The 15013-nt window shown below is 39.9% G+C and overlaps 2 long non-coding RNA genes across 2 annotated transcripts in view; one reads left to right on the top strand and one right to left on the bottom strand.

Moving 5' to 3' along the window:
- LOC136885878 (uncharacterized) overlaps window positions 1-15013 on the bottom strand; it is a 77282-nt gene that overhangs the window by 1713 nt on the left and 60556 nt on the right. The gene's annotated exons all lie outside the window — the stretch shown is intronic.
- The window catches only part of LOC137503090 (uncharacterized), a 32663-nt gene that overhangs the window by 4544 nt on the left and 13106 nt on the right, over window positions 1-15013 (top strand). The window contains exon 2 of the long non-coding RNA XR_011019040.1: window positions 9025-9228. This is a non-coding gene — a long non-coding RNA (uncharacterized lncRNA). The remainder of the gene's footprint in view (window positions 1-9024; window positions 9229-15013) is intronic.

Genomic DNA, 15013 nt, shown 5'->3' with positions numbered 1-15013 from the left:
GCCTATGGGAGTCAAACCCAAAGACTTGCACCAGGCCTCTCTAAAGGCCACATGCCATTAATTAATATCTTGTGTAACCTGTTCCATTTTACATTGCTCTAGGTAAGCGAATAAAAGTTCTCAAATTTTTATTCATTGGAGTAATTATCAGCATGTATCTTCCTTAAATGAAATTGAAAAGCAAGTTCACGTCCACATTTTTAGGCTTGGAGCCCTCGCATCAATGATATAATGTAAAATAGTCTTCAAAATTCACTGCAGCAGGGTCTGGCTCCATGGCTAAATTGTTAGCGTGCTGGCCTTTGGTCACAGGGGTCCCGGGTTCAGGGTCGGGAATTTTAACAATCATTGGTTAATTTCCGTGGCACGGGGGCTGGGTGTATGTGTTGTCTTCATCCTCATCACGACATGCAGGTCGCCTACGGGAGTCATAGAAAGACCTGGGCCTGGTGAGCCGAACATGTCTCGGACACTCCCGGCACTAAAAGCCATATTCCATTTCATTTTTTACTGCAGCAGGGAGCCTCTTAATAGTTTTTCCAAAAATGTTTAATTCATTTTCTTTACTGAAATTGAATTGAGGTGTTAATAAAAATTTGGAATTGCATGGATAATACTTCTTTAAAAAGCACTGTGTATTGATTTTTCTGTACATAATTTATATAAGGAGATATATTGTACTGAATTTTCTGTAATTTTTTATGTTCGAAAATTTTTGATTTAAAGATTCCTACTATTTGAAAAAATTCTGCAATCAAAAATTCCCCTATGTGGATCCCAGAGCACACTGACCTGGTGTGTAACATCTGGTATGGGTCCCAGCTCAGGGTTACGAGTGACGACCTCAACGGCGGAGAAGGTGGACTTTGGTACGGTGGAGATGGCGGAAGGGGCAAACCCGTTGCGTCTGTATTCCAGAGGAGCGGCTACGAAAGGAGTCTTGTCTCCATGTTACGGGCAGCCTAATTTTGAACCTGGCAGTACACAGTGTAAAGTGGAGAGGAACCATATTTACCCCTACCTGGCTACAGCTGGATGATGGGAAATGATATGTATACAAATTTTGTTACATAGGATGGGAGAAAAATGGGAATACATCCTATGTCAGAAAAGTTCCAGGACAGGTTGTAAAAAGTAGAAAAGTTGCACTTACCAAGTAATGATCTTGGCTCCCATCGAAGTAGTCCCCATGGTTACCTATACAAATTGCCAGCGTTTCTGGAGGTCTTGGAAGCAAGCAGGGAAATTGTCAACTGCGATGCTTGTAATCTCATGTGTCAAAGCCTGTTGGATGTCTGCGATATCTTGAAGCTTTCCTTTCAGTCACAATTTCACTTGCGGAAACAAAAATTGCAAGGCGAGAGGTCGGGCGAGTTTGATGGATGTGGGTCGGCGGTGGGAGAATGTCTGGCCAGATACTTGGTAACAGATAAAGCATTGTGAGGTCTTGCATTGCCGTGCAGTAAGAACTAGTCATGCGACTGCCACAAATCAGGGTGGCGACGTCGAATTGCTTGTTGCAAATGTTTCAAGACTTCGCCTGGTGAAACTTACTCTGAACTAACCATTTACTGTCAGAGAATGTGATTAACCTGTCTTCATTCTCGAAGGTTGATGTTCTGCTTTTTTCAAGAGTGGTGACCAAGGATTCCACCGTTCTGCATAACTCTTCGTGTGGGGGTCATACTATTAACACCAACTTTCATTCCCAGCAATAATCCTTGTCGGAAATGTAGGATCACGTCTGGCTCTATCCAGTAGTTCCGCAGAAATCGTTCATCTTCCCTCTTTCTGGTCGTCTGTTAGGGTGTGCGGGCCGAGTTTTGCATTCAGTTTGTTTCCCTAAGTCGTCGCATAAAATCTTATGTTGCACATCATGATTCAAATTAGGCTCTTCTGATATCGCATGCAGTTACACAATGGTCTTCTTGCAATAACTGCCTTAATTTCTTCATATTTGCATTGGAATATGCTGTAGACTAGGCGGCCAGTTCTGGGATAGTCTTACACTGAATCTCTGCCTTCCCAAAACCTTTTGTCGCTCGAAAACATGACTTCTTGGCAGTGCATCACCTCCATATACTTGTCTAAATCATTGTCAAAGTTTCAGTAGGGGTTTTCCCGAGCTTAACACAGAACTTCACTCTTCATTCATAATCATCGTCCATTGTGTCGCAGTCACCAAGCCAAATAGTATTTGCTAAGCACAGCCCTGTCGCCTAGTGCGTGTATGTGGAAAGATGGCCAAGGCCATCTCAGAACATACACATATCAGGTAACATAACCAACCTTTGTTTGCATTGCAACCTCAGAAATACAACACTTGTCCTGGAATTTTCTGACAAATGTTGTGTATAAAATTATTAGTGGGAAAATAAAAATAAAGCCGATGCCACACCCATTTCTACTGTGTGCAGACTGGCAAACGAAGCATTATTAAAGTGATAAATTGTTTGAATTGAACAAAATAACTTCATTTCAAGAAAGCAGCTCAATCCTTTCAATATCAGCCTTTTTTTTTTTTTCCAAATATCGCCTTTTATCTCCAGGCTGTCACATGAAGGTACAGCCCTAGCATTTGCGTGAAAATGGGAAACCACGAAAAACCATCTTCAGGGCTGCCAACAGTGGGGTTTGAACCCACGATCTCCTGGATACTGGCTGCACTTAAGCGACTGCAGCTGTCGAGCTTGGTACCTGGTATACTGATCAATGAAATACCTTGATAGTAGTTGAAATACTTCCTGTTCCCTTGTTCGTAGATATGTTTACTACTTTCATCCAATCAGAAGTTATATTACATTCCGTGCTAATCTTATTACTAGAGGGTGAATTTTGGCATATTTGCAAGTGATATAGATGTTGGTTTCCATAGGGAACTTGAAATATTTGTCCCAAATGAGTAAATTTATTATAAATTGTATTATAATTATAAATTTACTTATTCGGGACATATTTCAGGTTCCTTATGGGAATCATCTGTATCATATGATGGCCAGGCAGGCATCAATTTCTGAAAATGAGATGGTCTCTCACAAGGCAGTGGCATTGCTGGTGGCTCCAAGTAGCCTACTAGCCATGTGTCTTGGTAGGTGTGCTATTTAACAAGTGATGAGCCCAACTTAGCTGGAAAATTTATAATGTCCAATAACGGACTAACTATTTTGATATTATAAATTTACTCAATTGGGGCAAATAGCCTATTTCAGGTTCCCTATGGGAATTAACATCTGTATCATTGTTGCCGGCAGTCGACAGTGTTAATGAGAGCTTGACAGACTGCAACTTTCTTCCAGTAGCATTTTGGTATTTGGTTTGGTTGTTGGAATCATAAAAAAATGTTTTAAGAGAACTGAAGTTGCAGAGAAAAGAGATCCCTCCTCAATACTTGGCATAGGCAAACCTACCTGCCCCAAAAAGTACATACATTATCATTATAGACTGTTATGCCTTTCAGCGTTAAGTCTGCAAGCCTCTGAGAATTTACTAAACGTCGCCACAATCCTCGATTTGCAACTAGTGTTGTGGCCTCATTTAGTTCTATACCTCTTATCTTTAAATCGTTAGAAACAGAGTCTAACCATCGTCGTCTTGGTCTCCCTCTACTTCTCTTACCCTCCATAACAGAGTCCATTATTCTCCTAGGTAACCTATCCTCCATTCGCCTCACATGACCCCACCACCGAAGCCGGTTTATGCGTACAGCTTCATCCATCGAGTTCATTCTTAAATTAGCCTTTATCTCCTCATTCCGAGTACCCTCCTGCCATTGTTCCCACCTGTTTGTACCAGCAATCGTTCTTGCCACATTCATGTCTGTTACTTCTAACTTATGAATAAGATATCCTGAGCCCACCCAGCTTTCGCTCCCATAAAGCAAAGTTGGTCTGAAAACAGACCGATGTAAAGATAGTTTCGTCTGGGAGCTGACTTCCTTATTACAGAATACTGCTGATCGCAACTGCGAGCTCACTGCATTAGCTTTACTACACCTTGATTCAATCTCACTATATTACCATCCTGGGAAAACACACAACCTAAATACTTGAAATTATCGACATGTTCTAGCTTTGTATCACCAATCTGACATTCAATTCTGTTGGATTTCTTACCTACTGACATCAATTTAGTCTTCGAGAGGCTAATTTTCATACCATACTCATTGCACCTATTTTCAAGTTCCAAGATGTTAGACTGCAGGCTTTCGGCACAGTCTGCCATTAAGACCAAGTCGTCAGCATAGGCCAGGCTGCTTACTACATTTCCACCTAACTGAATCCCTCCCTGCCATTTTATACCTTTCAGCATATGATCCATGTAAACTACAAACAGCAAAGGTGAAAGATTACAGCCTTGTCTAACTCCTGTAAGTACCCTGAACCAAGAACTCATTCTACCATCAATTCTCACTGAAGCCCAATTGTCAACATAAATGCCTTTGATTGATTTTAATAATCTACCTTTAATTCCATAGTCCCCCAGTATAGCGAACATCTTTTCCCTCGGTACCGTCATATGCTTTCTCTTGATCTTCGAAACATAAACACAACTGCCTATTCCTGTCGTAGCATTTTTCAATTACCTGGCGCATGCTGAAAATCTGATCCTGACAGCCTCTCTGTGGTCTGAAACCACACTGGTTTTCATCCAACTTCCTCTCAACGACTGATCGCACCCTCCCTTCCAAGATGCCTGGTATACTAATCAATGAGATACCTCGATAGTTGTTGCAATCCTTCCTGTTCCCTTGCTTATAGATAGGTGCAATTACTGCTTTTGTCCAATCTGAAGGTACCTTACCAACACTCCACGCTAATTTGACTACTCTATGAAGCCATTTCATCCCTGCCTTCCCACTATACTTCACCATTTCAGGTCTAATTTCATCTATTCCTGCTGCCTTATGACAATGGAGTTTATTTACTATCCTTTCCACTTCCTCAAGCATAATTTCACCATCATCATTTTCCTCCTCCCCATGAGCTTGACTGTTTGCAACACCACCATGATTTCCTTTTACATTGAGAAGATGTTCAAAATATTCCCTCCACCTCTCCAGTGATTCCCTGGGATCTGTTATGAGTTCACCTGAATTACTCAAAACACTGTTCATTTCCTTTTTCCCCCTCCCTTCCTAAGATTCTTTATTACTGTCCAGAAAGGTTTCCCTGCTGCTTGACCTAGCCTTTCCAGGTTATTACCAAAATCTTCCCATGACTTCTTTTTGGATTCAACAACTATTTGTTTCGCTCTGTTTCTTTCATCTACGTACAAATCCCTGTCTGCCTCGGCCCTTGTTTGGAGCCATTTCTGATGAGCCTTCTTTTTACGTTTACAGGCTGCTCTCACTTCATCATTCCACCAAGATGTTCGCCTTTTCCCATCTTCACACACAGTTGTTCCTAGGCATTCCCTTGCTGTTTCTACTACAGCATCCCTGTATGCCACCCATTCACTTTCTATATCCTGAACCTGCTTACTGTCTACTGTTCGAAACTTCTCACTAATCATATCCATGTACTTCTGTCTAATTTCCTCGTCCTGGAGATTTTCTACCCTTATTCGTTTGCAGACAGATTTCACTTTCTCTACCCTAGGCCTAGAGATACTTAGTTCACTACAGATCAGATAGTGGTCTGTATCATCGAAAAATCCTCGGAAAACTCTTACATTTCTAACAGATTTCCTGAATTCAAAGTCTGTTAAGATATAGTCTATTATGGATCTGGTACCCCTAGCCTCCCATATGTAGCGGTGAATAGCCTTATGCTTGAAGAATGTATTCGTAACTGCTAAACCCATACTAGCACAGAAGTCCAGCAAACGCTTCCCATTCCCATTAGCTTCCATATCTTCCCCACATTTACCAATCACCCTTTCGTATCCTTCAGTTCTATTCCCAACTCTCACATTGAAATCACCCATTAGCACTATTCTATCCTTGCTGTTGACCCTGACCACGAAGTCACTCAATGCTTCATAAAACTTGTCATCTGCACCCTCACATGGTGAATACACGGACACAATTCTTGTCCTAATTCCTCCCACTGACAAATCTACCCACATCATTCGCTCACTTACGTGCCTAACATAAACTATGTTGCGTGCAATGGTATTCCTGATAAAGAGCCCTACCCCAGACTCTGCCCTTCCCTTTCTAACACCCGTCAAGTACACTTTATAATCTCCTATCTCTTCCTCCTTATCTCCCCTTACCCGAATATCACTTACTCCTAGCACATCCAGATGCATCCTCTTTGCTGACTCAGCAAGTTCTACCTTCTTTCTTCCATAAGCCCCATTAATATTGATAGCTCCCCATCGAATTCCATTTCGTTTGCCAAGTTGTTTCCAAGGAGTCCCTCGCCTGTCAAATGGGAGTGGGACTCCATTACTCCCATAGGTCCGAGGCTTGCTTAAAGTGTTCTGAGCTCGGTAAATTCATGAAGCAGGATGCTGCCCTACTTGCACATAGTCCAAGTGAGGATCTCTCCTCTAACGGGTTATGGACCACCGGTGAATTGTGTAGTCCTAGCCGCCTGAGCACAAGGAGGGCCACGACTCAGAATATGTCCGAGATGCCCACTCCCATTCCATAGCAACTGGTATCCCGACTCTCAGGACCACTTACTAGGCCACTCAGCCGTTGCCCATGGTTCACGAACTAGTACGTGACTACAGTAACCCACAAACATGAACCAAAAAGTATTCTTAAAGAATTAAAACAAACGGCCTGAAACTAAATAATGCTATTTTCTTTGTTCCTATGGTCTTGTCACTAGCAGGACCCAACCAGTCCAGACCAATATTTCATAGTTCTAACCTATCTTTACTGTTAATCTTTCTTGTTATACAGTATCTGTGGATAATGTGCCGATGTTGGAAAGCCTGTTTCATGCATTGCAAGCTCCCCGGAGCTGCCACTATGTTGGATCTATAACGTATACTTTCATTTCTTTGTATTATGAAGATCAGTAACCGCTAGAAATTATGCCAAAAGGAAGAGCAGCTTAAAGTATTCTGCTTTAGCAGTTGATATTTGGAGAACCAATCTCATATATAGAGGAAAAACAAATATTTTGCAGAGTGCAATTGTGCATAAGGGTCTTTCTTATAAACCCAGACGCAGTGCACAGTGTTTATACTCTGCGCTACAGCAGCTGCCTCAGCCCAACTTGTCATGCACGGCCGCTCTACTTTGAACGTGTATACAATCTTATATGAAATCTTACCTTATAAAAGATGCTGGAAGTGTCATCCTTCATAATGAGTGACTTCACAAGCACCATTAGGATTTTCTGCACACCAACAGCAAGAGTTAAGACTGTTCACATGACCATTAAGATAAAACCAGGCCTCATCTGAATAGAACACAAGCTGTGGGTTGCAATGATGCAAGATGCCACACACATCTCACTCCGCCGGGCTGAGTGGCTCAAGACTGTTGAGGCGCTGGCCTTCTAACCCCAGCTTGGCAGGTTCGATCCTGGCTCAGTCCGGTGGTATTTGAAGGTGCTCAAATACAACAGCCTCGTATTAGCAGATTTACTGGCACGTAAAAGAACTCCTGCGGAACTAAATTCCGGCATCTCCAAAGACCGTAAAAGTAGTTAGTGGGATGTAAAGCAAATATTATCATTATTATTTACATCTTGCTCTTTTGGCTGGATCAGGAGGTTTTGAACAATGGGCCCATCTAAACCTGTACAGTTTGATGTGCAACAGCTTTGTAGCTCTGTGTGCAGAAGAAATCGAAACCTCTATCTGTGCTAATTTTGTGAGTGATTTATTTGGTGACCATTCAAAATTCACACCAATGTCATCCTGCTTTTCCTCTGTTAAAACAGTTTGTGTGCATGCACATTTTTTTATTGAGCATTGAAGCAGTAGTTCGAAATTTATTTACAATTACGTGAATCTGTGCTCGTGAAAGTGGCACTTCACCAGGAAATTACTGAATAAATGCATTGCGTAGCCGTCAAGCCAACTTGTACTTAAAATAACGGTTTCACCTTGTTAACAGCTGAGATTCAGACTGGCTATTGATGCTAGGTCGAACACGTGCACGCTCCTTGCAAGGTCAAGAACTATGCATATGCCTCATGTACAGCAGTTTCAGAGTAGAAACACTGCTGGACTGTCTGGGTTTATAAGAGACTGTGTGAGTCCATATGAATCCACCCTCTTTGTATTACTCTTTAAAGGGATTTCATATCTCCCATTCAGGAGATAGAGAGTTTGAACCCTACTCGGCAGCCCTGAAGATATTTCTCCGTGGTTTCCCATTTTCACACCAGGTAAATTCTGAGACTACTGTAATTGAGGCCACAGGCACTGCCTTCCCACCCCTAGCCCTTCCTATCCTATCGTCACCGTAAGACCATCTGTCGGTGCAATCTAAAGCAAATGGTAAAAGATTTCATCTCTGCTTTTCGATTATATTTCACTACTACAGGTCTAATTACATCTGCTTTATGATGTAGTTTACCATCTTCTCCACTTCCTAGAGGGTCAGTTTGGCTGCCATTTTTCTCATGAGCTCTGTTGTTTGAGACTTCACCGAATGATCTCCTTTTATGTTGAGAAGGTTTTCAGAATATTACTTCCATCTCTCCAGTAATTTCCTGAGATTTGCTAAGAGTTCATCTGATTTACCAAAAATGCTTAATTTTCCTTTTGTCAGTTTCCTAAAGAAATATTTTGGCCATTGTTATTCTTGGCTCTTTAATGTGCAAAATTTGCGTAAGTTCCGTGATTCCCCGGTTCAAGCCCTTCCCTTGTTAGAGATAAGTTTCTCTGGTACTGAATAGAACGTAGCTCAATTAGTAGATATATTAAATAAACAGAAAATGCAGTTCTGGAGAATTTCTAGTTGAGACTTAGTGGAGATCAAGAATTTGCTGATCTTGTTTTGTACAATGAAATGCAGACTGCTCTCTTTATTATTACATGCCCTGTATTCTTGAGTCAGGTGTATAGGTATGACTAACTGGTTGTCTAAATTCTGTTTGTTGTATTTTCTAGGTATGCTGGGCATTGAAGGTGGAATGTTCAGCTCTGTCGATTTCTGGTAGGACAAGCAGTTCGGAGGCTGGAAGAGGCCATGGTGTCGGCAAACTTTCCCCCATACTCAACAAGCTCAATCACCGTAGTCTCAAGTTTTCTGTGCTGTTTACATGTTACTTGTAACAAGTTACAATGGGAAGTCCTTCCTCTGTACAGAAACAGGTCTGTGTTACTCCATTTTGACATTTAGAAGTAGCTCTTTACTTTTAATGCTGTGGATAGTTTCTTCCAGTTTATGTACATTAAATTAAAAACAAACGAGTTTGTTTTAATGACAGAATGGGGGTCGGGTGTGTAATAATCTGTTAATTGGAGATTAAATTTGCTCATGGCCATTAGATATTCTCTATATTAAGATACTACTGGATCTTTTTTTAAGCTTTGGTCACAACACCACTCAGAGCACAGCACTGCTGGTGGAATGACTCTGTTGCTAGCCAATACATGCGGCTTTCCTGCCCACTACATCGCGATAATTCACCTACCTGGCATTACATTCAAGGTTCAAAATGTTGTCCCTTACCTGTCGAGCATGCCTGACATCTCGTAAACAGGTTTGCAGACACTTGGCGAATCTCAGCACTTGTGATGTTCTCTTGTCCACATACACTTTTCCCTTCAGCATTCCACACAGGGATTTAAATCAGATCTAGCAGAGTAATTAACCAAACGATTTTGAAAATCTCCCTATATCTCCATAGACTGATCAGCAGTGTGTTGTGCTGTCACATTATCTTGTGTGAAGTAACAATTACTCGTTTCTTCTGTCGGCTCTTGGAAGAACGGCCTGAGAATGAAGTCTATATCGGTTAGCACTTGTTTCATGGTAGGCCCTATAATTCTGCAAGCACTTACTGCACACCACATCGTGAAGTGGGTGGACATGCAGTTGGACTAGTAGTGATGGTTTTGACTGTTTATGTAGCCAGTTAAGAATAGTAGAAAATAAAAATATTTGTAAAAATGGAAAAATATGTATAAAATTACAAGAATATTTGAAGGGTGGCAGCTAAAAATGACCTGTCACATTTTGCTAATTGTCTAGAATTGCAATTTTAAGGTTTCAAGTCTATTATCCTACTTTAAATTAGTGAGAGAAAATTTATAATGAAACTAATTACATAGAAATTTTGTCCAGCCCTTGTCCCGTTTCTTTACGAGGTCAGGTATGAGGCGAGATGTATCTGTCGTGGTAGGTTTTTATGAGAGGATGCCCTTGCTGACGTCAACCTCATCAGAGGAGTTAATGAGATGAATTGGAACTACTCAAAATGATAGTAGGAAGGGAGAGGGTGAAACCTGGTGCTGGCACATAGCCTGCTCCCGTCAAATAGCACCAATAGCATCACTCATACCTCAGTCAATTTCATATTGTCAAAGCCAAGGTTAAGACACAGATCAATGAGTGACAGAATTGCTCTAGTCTATATCAGAAGACATAGTGCACTGTGAACACTAGGTTCCGCCAGCAAAGGCATATACACTCCTTATGGAACACAAACTATTTATTATTTATGTGAAATATTGATCACAAGTTTTCTTCAATTAATAGATCTGTACAGAAAATTGGATATGTTTGACCTTTTTCTTAGTGGCAGATCTTTTATCATCCTCCATTTACGAAGATCTACGTACTGTGAGTATAAAAATGTTCAAATTTGGTGAGAAGGTACAATATGTTGTCCTACACCAGGAATAGTTGGGAACTAATAGGACTGCTGTTTCCAGCAGACCACAAACCTTCAATGCACAGTCTTTTAACCTCTTAACTGGGTATTATTCATGTGCTTTGTGTAACCTCCCCTGTGTATTTTTTTTTTCAGCAGATTGTTGTTACACGGCAGGATAGGCAGAAAAGTTAGTATTATCATTAATATCATTCATCTGTGGTGCAAAAAGTAAAATAAAGGAGTTTTAATTAATTATTTTTTGTGTTAGAGAAATTTTTAACCTTTTTGCATTAACTGCAAGGTCATTTACCTGGTTGGAATTTGAGAGTTTGGCCCATACTTTACAGCCGTAAGTTGAAACATAAAAGCAAGAGTTATTTATTCATATCATTCATGTGACATTCTGAACCATTTTTCATTAACTGCAAGGTCATTTACCTGATTGAAATTTGAGTGTTTTGTTCATATGTTAGCACCTAAAATTAAAACAAATAAAAGGGAGTATTTACGAATTACACATCATCCTAGTTACATTGTGAAAGGTTTTACATTAACTTCACGGTCAGTTACGTCATTTACCTCACTAGAACTGCAGTGATTTTTCTCAGATGTTTTCGAAAAGTAAGGGGTTGCGATACTTTCCCGTTTTGAGAAATACTGTTTTCTGGCTTATGAACTATCCGCTGCAGCATTAGAAGTCCAATTAGAGTTTTTATCTCAGTTGGATTTGTATCCATCCAATCTCTCGCTCGTGACTGTGGTTTCAAGTTCGGATGGGCTTCTAAAAACTGTTTAGCATACAAATTGGTTCTTTCGGCAATAAATTGAAACATATCATCACCTATCATCACCTATAATCCAACACATTGGATTCATCGTCGAAGTCCACATTTACACCACTAGCACCAGAAAATACGAATTTCTGGCGTGAAACACCACGCGGCGGGAAAGGATGAAACATGTCTAACACTTCGCCTTCATCCGATTCGTCATGCTGTTCATCTTGCTCTTTATTCTCATTCTCTTGAATCCCTTTCACTATCAGACTCACCTTCAGTTGTATCAAACCACTCATCTTTGGATTTCTGAGAAGATAAATCGTCACAATCATTCTCTAAGTGTTGAATAATCTTGCCTTCTTCGAGCGTTTCGAACTTACGCTTTGAACTAGATGCTGCCATATTTGGCCTACTGCGGACAAGTAGCACCGTACAGTTGTAAAATATAAACGAATAAGCTTCAAGAAGCGTGACATGTGGTATTTGATGCCATCGTGCAGGAAAAACATCAATTAAGGCGACAATACACGACGCGGCAAAGTAGCTCGTCATACCCAGGAGATATTCGCGGTAAAAGACGCGTACGTATATATTCGTCATGCCCATTACCCATTAACATTGAGCGTACGAATATATACGTCATGCCCAGTTAAGAGGTTAATAATGTAGTTGTTTCTCAACTGAAAGTACAACGGAGATAAACATCGCGAGTTTAATCCTCTAACATCATTCATTTTGAATAGGACAATTAAACTTAGAAAAACAACTTAGCACTAAATAGTGTTAGTAAAAACTGGGAATTAACAAGATTTTTAGCTAAATCTTAGGTGTTCAGACCATTACTATGACTTGGACATCAGTAATTGTGATCAATATCTAGTCCATCACAGCTATATTTTAATTTAATTCTTTTTAATTTTGTGTTAACTAGTGGTAATATTTTAATGGTGTAAAACAATTTTAACGATCAAATTAATTGTAAGAAGGTTAGATGTAAAGACTTAACCTTGAGATGTTTGTTCAAATGAGGCTGAAGATGCTCAATATAACAAGCGAAACATGTCCCTGTTAAGTGTTATATTGTAATAAAAAGTCCTTTTAGGGACACTTAAACATTTGTATGTATTGAATTAGGTGGAAAATGAAAACAAGAATTGTAACAATTAATAGCGAGTTCAATACAGATAAAAACCATTAAAATAGTTTTATGCAATTGATGGCCTAATCCGAGAAAACAGACTAATTACGGAAGAAATTTATGTTCAAGTCCGCATTAGTCATGGCTCCGTGCATGCCATCGGTTTTATTCGGACGAGGAAGTGAAAGAGTGGATGCGGTTGTGGATCCATCAGCGACCTACCTCTTTCTACAATACTGGAATGGATCGTATAGTCTCCCAGTGGGATAAATGGATCAAGGCTTTCGGTAATGACTTTCGAATAAAACGCTTCCATGGTCATGTTGTAGCGGGTGTTCGGTTTTTATTTGACTGCCCCTTATATTTCCTCCTAAATGCTGTAAGACCTGTGAACAGTGTTCCACACGTACAGGTTTCCCACATTTTTTGGTAGAATGGAATTTTGCTGTTACTTGTAAAAATTCCACCTAATTCAGCAACATACTGCTGCAAACAATCAGCGATGTGGAACAAGAATGGGAGAATTTTAAGAGGGCATTTGTAAGTAGTGCAGAGAAAACGTGTGGAAGAACATCACGAAAAGTAAGGGAAAAGACGGCAAAATGGTGGAATGATAGTGCAGGAAAAGGTAAAAGAGAAGAAAACTTGGAAGGAATGGAAAACTAAGACTGAAGAAAGTAAAACAAAATATATAGAAGCACAAAGAGATTGCAAAAAAAAATATATTGCAGAGAAAAAGGAGAAAAGCTGGGAAGAATTCACCCAGGAAATCAGGGAGGATTTAAATTGTGGGGGGAAAAATCATTTGGAGTTGGAAAAAAAATAGAAGGAATGATAAGGTGAACACTGGATTCATAAAAAACAAAGAAATATTGACTAAACCAGAAGAGAACAGATGGAAAGAATATTTCAGCGCGCTACTAAAGGTGAGACATCAGATAAGTGGAGAAATTACACAAGCAACCAGAATTGAGGAAAAAATAAAAGAATCAAGACATTACTATCGCTGAAGTGGAATGGGCAGTTAGTAAAATGAAGATGGGAAAAGCTATGGGAATAGAGGAGTGCCAATAGAAATAAAGCAGCAGGACCAGTGGGATTGCAATGAACATAGACCTCTCAGATGTGTGTGGAGAGAGAGATTTCCTGAAGGCTGGAAAAAGGGAACATTACCAATAATTCAAGAAAGGAGACAGGAAGATACGTAGTAACTACCGAGAAATCACATCTCGCATATTGCCAAAGTAATGGAAAGAATACTGGTAAAAATAGAGTAAAGGTAGAAAGCCAAATAGAACAATTTGGATTTCCAGGAGGCAGGTCAACAGTGGAACTGATTTTCATCCTGAGACAAAATATGGAAAAGTTGGGAATATTGGAAGGATATGACAATGACCTTTATTGACTTGGAAAAGACTTAAGTATAGCATCTCTAGAACAAAAGTTTGGGAATGCCTAATAAACAGAAGGATTGATAAGGAATTGAGAAACATGATAAATGCAATGTTCAATTGCTACAGTGTGAAGACTGGGGCATCAGAATGGTTTAGAATTGAGAATGGACTAAAACAAGGAAGTGCTGTCACCCTTACTGTTCTTAATGGTGATGGATATCATGCAGGCAGCAATGAGACTACTGTAGGTAGAAGATGAAGGTGATGCTGTTTGCAGACTTGGGGTGAGGATGAAGTGGAGGTACAAGAATAGTTAGATGCAATAAATAAAAATCTTTAAAAATGGGGATTGTAGATGAATGTGGAGAAGAGTAAAAGTGATGTGTAGAGGCAAGAAAGAAGGAAAAGGAATGATCAAAGTGGGAGATCAGAAATTTGGAGTAGTAAAACTCTTCAAATATTTGGGAAGTGTACTGTCTGAAGATAGAATAGATTTGGAAATTAATTGAATACAACTGGGGAGTGCTGACTATCAACAGGTGAGAGGACTAGTATGGAACAAGGAAACACCAATGAAGGTTAAAGAAGTTACATATAAAGCTTAATTTCCTATATGCAGCAGAAACTTGGACAATGACTCAAAGGGATGAGAACAGAGTACAAGCAGCTAAAATGAAATTCCGGAATAGTATGGTACAAAAAGAGTAGACAGAGTAAGAAACCCCAGTGTTCTGACTTCGTCTTTATTAAATAAATACAAAGGTCATTTATATTGGCCTGATAGCAAAAAATGATGGCAACATTTCAAATGATTGGAAGGAAGTGCTAGTTAAATGTACTTCCCTTTTTAATATCTTCATGCCCTTGCAAACAAAGGACCTTTCAGTTCACAATTTCCATTTTCCTGAACATTTGTAATGCCACTTTGTTTAATGTTACACTGACTTGCTACCCCTGTGTGTGGGA

This window comes from Anabrus simplex, chromosome X (assembly GCF_040414725.1).
Source record: "Anabrus simplex isolate iqAnaSimp1 chromosome X, ASM4041472v1, whole genome shotgun sequence".
In the NCBI taxonomy this organism is placed as follows: domain Eukaryota; kingdom Metazoa; phylum Arthropoda; class Insecta; order Orthoptera; family Tettigoniidae; genus Anabrus; species Anabrus simplex.
This window is presented reverse-complemented; position numbering and strand designations above follow the sequence as displayed.